The following is an 8,802-nucleotide window of genomic DNA, read 5'->3' on the forward strand; positions in this document are numbered from 1 at the left end:
TAAAATACCATACTTGTGCAAGAGATTCCCGACGCTTTACTGTTTGTCAAACTTAAGTACTTTTTATGTTAGTCACTTTACTTCATTTTAATTTGCATTTAAAATTAATCATTGTTCTGCATTAATCATTTAATATCTTTCTTTAGTTTCTTTGTTCCTTCTACAATTATTTTAATTTGTCTCTCTATGGAATCGACACCCCAAAGTTGTGCTACAACTACCGCATTATTCTTTGAGCATAATCAAATTTTGGCACCATTGCCGGGGAGACGGTAGAAGAATTGCTAAATAGGTTTTTATTTCAGCAGTTTGTAAAGGCGGTAACTTCGTTCCCTCTTTTAGCTTGCTGCATTATTATTTTTCTTTCTTTTCATAGTATTTTTAGTTTTTAGTATTTTGTTACCTTGCAGGCACAGATATAGAGACACCTTGGGTAGATTTGTTTGTAAGCCTGTGGAAGAGCCAGAATCAAGTTTTTTAAATCTTTTATTTGACAATCCATCTAGTCTCGAGGAAATGAGTGAACACGAAAATCAACCCATTAGAACTCTTCATGATTACCTCCACCCTACACGCACAACCACACCATCATCATGCATCATGTTTCCAGCTAATACTCGCCAACTGAATTTTAAAATAGGGATGATACAGTTACTCCCTACTTTTCATGGCTTGAAAAATGAAAATCCATATGTGCATATTAGGGAGCTTGAGGAAGTAGTTGCGACTTTTCATAGTCAAAATGCAACTGATGATGTTGTGAGACTTAAGTTCTTTCCTTTCTCTTTGAAGGATAGAGCTAAGAGTTGGCTATACTCACTGAGACCCCGATCTATTGGGTCATGGAGTGAGATGACTCAGGTCTTCTTTAATAAATATTTTCTCCGACATAAGACCAACGCATTAAAAAGGCAAATCTCCACCTTTGCACAAAAGGACACCGAGACTTTGTATCAGTCTTGGGAGAGATTTAAAGAGTTGTTGAGTATGTGTCGTCACCATGGGTATGAGAATTGGCTCTTAGTGAGTTATTTTTATGAGGGACTTACACCTTGAGAGTGCCAATTTGTGGAGATGATGTGTAATGGTGAGTTCTTACAGAAAAATCTTAAGGAGGCCATAGAATACCTCAATGAGCTTGCTGAAAAAGCTCACACTTGGACTAGACCTAGTGCTACTAAGAGCACAAATAGGTCACGGCCTGCAGGAAACCCAAATGGTGGTGAAATTTACCATCTAGGGGAAGATGATAGCCTAAAGCTAGGGTTGAGATGCTCACTAGGGAGCTAGATGTGTTAAAGACTAAGGACTTAAAGCCAACACACCTGGCTAATCATGCAGTGTCTTTTGGACTATGTTTTGTGTGTGATGGGATAGATCACCTTGCCCAAGAGTGTCCCACACTTGTTGAGATGAGAGGGATGTATGAGAAACAATATAATGCCTTAGGTAGGTACAAGAAGCCTTTTACACCTTACTCTGATACCTGTAATTCAGCATGGCGCAATCACCCCAATTTTAGCTGGAAGTCTGGAAACCAACCGCCTGCACAACCCCTTAGATCATATTTTGCACCATATCATGCACCTTCATCTTCTAGGAGTTCTTTAGAAGACACTTTGTATGCTTTTATTGAGGCACAGGGTAAGACTAACCAAATGTTTGAATCTTTGATTACGCAGGTTGTTGAAGAAAATAAGGAGATAAAGAGTCAAGTGTCCAAATTGATGAGCTCCTTGAGTGTGAATGAGCGAGGTAAGTTCCCTTCTCAAGCTCAGTCCGCACCCCATGGTCAACACATGGCACAAGAGAATTTGAAGGATGTGAATGTCATTGTGATGATAAGTGATAAGTCATTACTCATCGCAACAACGAACAAATCAAAGGATGTGGAAAAGGATCAAGATAGTAGTGATGCCGAGTTGACCAAGGAACCTGAGGTGAGAAAAAGTCCTATTAAGAGACCATTCCCTCAAGCTTTAAAATCAAGCAAGTGAACTTTGGATCCTAACAATGAAATCCTAGAGAATCTAAGGCAAGTAAAAATCAATCTTCCTTTTTTGCATGTGATTAAATAAGTTCCTACTTATGCAAAAGTTCTCAAGGATTTGTGTACTGTTAAGATGAAGCATCATGTGAAGAAGACAATGTTCTTGACAGAGCAAGTTAGTGCTCTAATTGAGCAACAGATTCCTCCCAAGTACAAGGATCTTGGTTGTCCAACCATTGCATGCAGTATTGAAAATCATGAGTTTGGGCAAGTCTTGCTATATTTAGGAGCTAGTGTGAATCTAATGCCATATTCTATTTATTTGCAGTTAGGGTTGGGAGAAATCAAACCAACCACTGTGGTATTGCCATTGCTGTCCGTTCAGTCAAAATACCCCGAGGTGTGGTAGAGGATGTTCTAATTCAAATTAACAAATTTAATTATCCTGTTGATTTCCTAATCCTTGACACTAGCTCTGTTGATACTACTTCTAAAATTCCTTTGATTTTAGGTAGGCCTTTCCTTGCCACTGCTAATGCTCTTATTAATTATAGGACTAGGCTCATGAAGCTGTCTTTTGGAAACATGACTCTCGAGGTGAATATCTTCCATATTGCAAAACAGCCAGAAGATGAGAACGATAGCCACCAGACATACATGATTGACTCACTCATGGATAGGGGAGTTTCTATAGCTCATGATTTTGATCCACTTGAGTATTTTTTTTGTTAATTCTGAGTTTGATTCTATCATAGATCCACCTGATGTAGTTGATATTTGTGCTATTTTTGATAGAACTCAGGATTATGGCACTCGGGCATGGCAACCGATGTTTGAGGAGTTACCTGAGAAAGGTGAAAAACAAATTCCTTCAAGTGTGGAAGCACCCAAAGTTGAATTGAAGCCTCTGCCTAAAGGTTTAAAGCATACTTTCCTTGGTCCAGGATACTTTTCCTGTTATTATCTCATCTGAATTGTCTTAGTCTCAAGGTGAGAAATTAATTCGTACCCTAAGTGAGCATAAGTCGGCCTTAGGTTAGAGCATTGCTGATATAAAAGGTATTAGTCCCGTGGTCTGTTCTCATAAAATTAATTTGGAGGAAGTAATTAGCCCTCGTAGAGACCCCCAGCGTAGGCTTTAATCCTACTATGAAAGAAGTGGTGAAAAATGACGCGTTGAAAATATTAGATGCATGAATGATATATCCTATTACTGATAGTAAATAGGTAAGTCCTACACAAGTTGTTCCTAAAAAGTCAGGTGTTACTGTGGTGAAGAATAAACTGAGAGAGTTAGTCCCTACAAAACTTGTGACTGGGTGGTGGATGTGTATTGGTTATAGAAAATTGAATGATGCCACCCGGAAAAACCATTTTCCCCTCCCTTTATTGATCAAATTCTTGAGCGTGTGGTTGGTCATTCTTTCTATTGTTTCTTGGATGGTTATTCTAGTTATTATCAAATTGAAATTGCATTAGAAGACCAGGATAAAACCACTTTCACTTGTCTTTTTGGTACTTATGCTTTTCGTAGAATGCCATTTGGGTTGTGTAATGCACCTGCTACTTTTCAACGTTGCATGATGAGCATTTTTAGTGACATGGTTGAAAATTGCATGGAAGTTTTTATGGATGACTTGATTGTTTTTTGATCTTCTTTTGATGCATGCTTATTGAATTTAGAGAGAGTGTTGACTCGTTGTGAGGAGAAGAAATTGGTTTTGAATTGGGAGAAATGTCACTTTATGGTACCTTCAGGTATTGTCTTAGGTCATATTATTTCTTCTAGGGGGATAGAGGTTGATCAATTTAAGATTGAATTAATCTCTAAGTTGCCTACACCTAGGACAATAAAGGATGTGAGACCTTTCTTGGTCATGCGGGCTTTTATAGAAGGTTCATACAGAATTTTTCCACCATATCTAGACCACTATGTGACCTCCTAACTAAAGATGCCCCATTTGAGTGGACACAAGCTTGTCAAGAGGCCTTTAAAACGCTAATTGGCAAGCTTATCTCAATATCCATAATGCAGCCACCTGATTGGACTTCACCTTTTGAGATCATGTGTGATGCTAGTGACTTTGCTATATGTGTTGTTCTTGGACAGCAAAGGGAGGGGAAGCCTTTTGTCATTTACTATGCTAGTAGAACTCTAAATAGTGCTCAGATGAATTATTCCACCACTGAAAAATAGTTGCTAGCTGTAGTGTTTGCTTTAGATAAGTTTCGTGCTTACTTGATTGGTTCTTGTGACATACCAGTTTTGGTTTTAGGGTATATAAGTAATTTTTTCTAGTAAACTTATATTTTTAGAATTTATATTTTTATGATTATAGTTTTATCAGAATTTATATGTACTTTATCTTTATATTTTCTATTATAGCTGCGATTTAGGATTTGTTAGGGTTTTGTTTTAATAAGGATTTCTAAAGTGTATCAGATTATGTTACTACGGTTTTGTTTTGAAATTTAAAGTTTAAAATTTTTCTTCTAGTCACCGAACCTCATCACTTTGTTAGCCTCTGTTTGAGAACTTCAAACCACCCAACCCGTATGTTTCTCTCGGTGATTTTGTTTGTTTTGCTAACGTCCTAGTGGAACACCAACTCTATTGCCGTGTATTCCTCTACTCATGCACGTCTCCACTCTCAGTCTCTGCACGTCTCTACTCCTCTGAGATTTTTCCTTTTTCATTTTCTCTATCTTCTATGCTTATAAATATTCGCTTACCTCGTACGAGAGGAGTATCTAGTGAGCCGCTCCAAAGCATCTGCTTCTGAAACACCCAGAGTACCAAAACACTGCCGTTTAAGCCTTAGATTCTTCCAACCGCCGCCGACCACCATAGGACGTCAGAGTACCACCTGTGGAACCAGAAACTGCCGACCAGCTCAGCCCCAGCACACCCACTCCATTCCGGTAAGATCTCGACCGCCGCAGCCTTTGTTTTTGATTTCGGTAGTTCTCGGCTCAGTCTCTCTCTCTCTAAACTCTCTCTCTCTCTTTCTCTCACTCGGTGCCGCACCACCATAGGAACCCTCAGTCGCGCCGCCGGTCACTCCCAGCCACCAGCGCCGCCATCGCCTCAGCCCTCCCTCGGTGAGCCACCATCGCAGACCCTCTCTCTCTCTCTCAGCTCTCTATTTTTTTTTCCTTTGTTGCCGTGTTTTCGGATTCTTGAATGAATCCGAATGAATCCGTAGGTCTTATTGGGCCGTTGGGCCCTAAGCCCTTGTGCGTACGTGTGTGAGCCTGTTCTTTTGTTTGGGCTCTTGTAGTATTATTATTATGGGCCAGAGTCCTTGACCTTTTTACAGACTATAATGATGTTTAATTGAATTTGATCTTATTTTATTTCAATAATTATTTTAGTGAATTTTATTGAGTTTAATATTACTAGTTGAGTTATTAAATAAATATAGTTAATTAAAGGTTCATTTTTTTAATAAAAATGTTTAAAGAATTAGAAATATGTTTTTAAAGAATAATGTTAAGTCTAATATTTGAGTTAAATTTCCTTTGTCAATTTAGTAAGATTTTAATAAAATTTCTATGTTAAGAATTTAGTGGAATTTGTTAAGTTTCTTATAAGATTTAATAATTATGTTGAGAAATGAAACTTAGTTTAAGAATTTAAGTTTTTTTGTGAATTATTTTAAAATAGCTCGAGTATTTCTACTAAATTATAAATTAGTATTTTAAGTAATTTAAATACTATGAATTATTGATTTTAGTGTTAAACAAATATTGGTTTGACTATATTTTAGAATTCCGAAATTAGTTAAGTAAGATATTACCATTTATTTATTTTCCAAACAATTTAGTGATAGTTATTTGTTGAATATAGGTCTCAAGTTACGAAGTATTATTCAAGAAGACACGCAGCGAGGTAAGTAAATTTGATCATAAATTAGGATCATCACAGTTAGCTTATATGTATGTATTATCCAAGCCAGTTCATTGACAGCCACTATTTATGAACCGCTCATGTCATATGCAAGCATGTCATCTAGCATAGCATACGACCATGTCATTCCGCATCATGTTTAAATTCAGAATTTATGATTTATGTATGTAGTATGTCATGCATCTCATGTGTATAAGACACGTAAGCCATCTTAAATTCAAGTGTAAGATAATATCAGATCAGTTAATAAGATGGCCATTCAGATGCATAGTACCAATGCAGTTCAGTTTCAGGGTGGATGTGCAAGCCACGAACTCAGTCGTGGTCCACCATAGTATGCCAGAATACTATCAGCGGCTCCCCTTGTGGCCGCGGGATGTGGGGCCAGTGCACAACCTTGCACACAGGGTTAAGTGTGTTGGCCAGTCAGATAAATCAGTTAAATCAGTCAGATCAGTCAGTTAACTCAGTTAAAACAGTCATACATAGCATAAGCATCAGTATGAACAGTCATGAATTTTTTTTTTAGCTCAGCATGAAAGTTGTTATGAAAATCTTATGTTTATTACGTTTACGTTGTGATAGATTTCTTACTGAGTCATCGACTCATTTTAGTTTGTTTTCATGTTTTTTTAACCACCCAGGTGAAGATGATGATTACGAGCAGGCAGGCCAGGAGTAGAAGGAGCATTTATTTTTAGTTCAGACTTTCTAAAATAAACATGTTTTTATGACATGAATTTATTTCATTTAATGTTTTGGAAGACAGTTTTATTAGACATTTTTCCGCATAATAAAAGTTCAATTTTTTTTAATTATGAAATTATGGGATCTATTACCGGATTATTTTTATGGAAAATACGTGGCACTCCTAGCCTACGGGAAGGGGGTGTTACAGTTCTCCTATTATTATTTTCACAGATCATGCAGCCCTTAAGTATCTTCTTACAAAGAAGGATGCTAAGGCTTGACTAATATGGTGGATTTTACTTTTGCAGGAATTTGACATCACCATCAAAGATAAGAAAGGAGTAGAGAACGTAGTGGCTGACCATCTCTCGAGGCTAACATTTGAGGATACATCTGACCACCTGCCAATCAGGGATGATTTTCCCGATGAGCATTTACTTTCTATTACTTCTCTACCATGGTTTGCTCACATTATGAATTATTTGGCTGCAGGTGAGATATTGGAGGATTGGAGCGCTTAGGACAAGAGGAAGTTCATGACTGAGGTACGTAATTTCTATTGGGATGACGATTTCCTTTTCAAATACTGCCCTGACCAAATTTTAAGACGTTGCATCCCTGATGAAGAGATTGCTAGCGTCTTGGAATTTTGTCACTCCCAAGCTTGTGGGGGCCACTTTTCAATGAAGAAAGCTGCTGTAAAAATTCTGCAGTGTGGATTTTATTGGCCCACCTTGTTTAAGGATGCAAACATCTATTGTCACTCATGTGAAAACTATCAAAAGTTAGGAGTTATGTCCCGTCGTAATATGATACCCTTAAAACCAATTTTAGTGATTGAAATTTTTTATTATTGGGGTATTGATTTTATGGGACTATTTCCTCATTGTTTTGGATATCAATATATTATTGTGACAATAGATTATGTGTCAAAATGGGTAGAGGCAGTAGCTTGTAGGAGCAATGATAATAGGACAGTAATTAAATTTATAAAAGAGAATGTGTTATCTCGATTTGGTACACCACATGCTATCATTAGTGATCGGGGTACACATTTTTGCAACCGTTCTTTTAAGACTTTGATGAAAAAATATGGGGTGGTACATAAGATCTATACTGCTTACCACCTCCAAACAAGTGGATAGGTAGAACGTGCAAATAGGACAATTAAGCAAATTTTAGAAAAAAAGGGTCAACCCAGATCGTAATGATTGGTCTTTGAGATTAGTTGATGCGCTTTGGGCCTACCGTATAGTTTTTAAAACTCCCTTAGGCATGTCACCTTATAGGCTTGTTTTTGGAAAGCATTGCCACTTACCTCTGGACCTCGAGCATTTAGCTTATTGGGCTATCAAACATTTCAATTTTGACATGGGAGAAGCAGGTAAGCTTAGAAAATTTCAATTGACCGAGTTAGAGGAGTTTAGAAATGATGCTTATGAGAACTCTAGAATCTATAAGACTAAAATGAAAGCATTTCATGCTAAAAATATTTTAAGAAAAATGTTTAAGCCTAATGATCAAGTATTCTTATATGATTCTAGACTCCATAAGTACCTAGGAAAACTTAGGTCTAGGTGGACCGACCCTTTTGTAGTGAATAATGTTTTTACAAATGGGGCGGTAGAAATAGAGGATCCTAAGGATGGTCGGATCTTTAAAATAAATAGTCAACGCCTTAAAGTATTAATTGATAGGCGAGTTCCAGAAGTGGAAGTCATTCCACTTATGGATCCGGTCTATCAACCTTGACCACACAACGCATGTATGTTTTTCTTTATTTGTTTTGTTTGTATTATTTTATTTTTGTTTTCTCTTATTTTACTTCTTTTCCTTTTTGTTTGCTGTTGTTTTCTTTGTTTTTGTTTGCAGATTAGTTTCATTTTGTCATTTTAGGTTACCATCTTTGGTGCTTAGCGAGCTACCCACGTCACTCATTAGGTGTATTCTACTCTTTTTAGTTACTCCACATTCAAATTTGATTTTTAAACATTGAGGAAAATGTTTCATTTAAGTTCGGGGGGGGGGGGGGGGTGGTGGTGCAAATTCAGTATTTAAAATGCTTGTTGGAACTCTGTGGCATATTTTCATGTGTCAATTTTTTTTTAATTTGCATCACATTTGCATCCTTTTCACAAGTGTACTCATTCTTATTCATAGTCGTCTTCGTGAATTCGCCAAACCCACCATAATCATTTTTTGCTAAAGCATT

General features: G+C 37.1%; 1 pseudogene; it reads left to right on the forward strand.

The window, feature by feature from the left end:
• Positions 1-1,799: 1,799 nt before the first annotated feature.
• LOC121253456 lies at positions 1,800-7,735 on the forward strand (annotated as a pseudogene).
• Positions 7,736-8,802: the final 1,067 nt, after the last annotated feature.

The sequence above is a fragment of the Juglans microcarpa x Juglans regia genome, chromosome 2S, assembly GCF_004785595.1.
Source record: "Juglans microcarpa x Juglans regia isolate MS1-56 chromosome 2S, Jm3101_v1.0, whole genome shotgun sequence".
Lineage (NCBI taxonomy): Eukaryota > Viridiplantae > Streptophyta > Magnoliopsida > Fagales > Juglandaceae > Juglans > Juglans microcarpa x Juglans regia.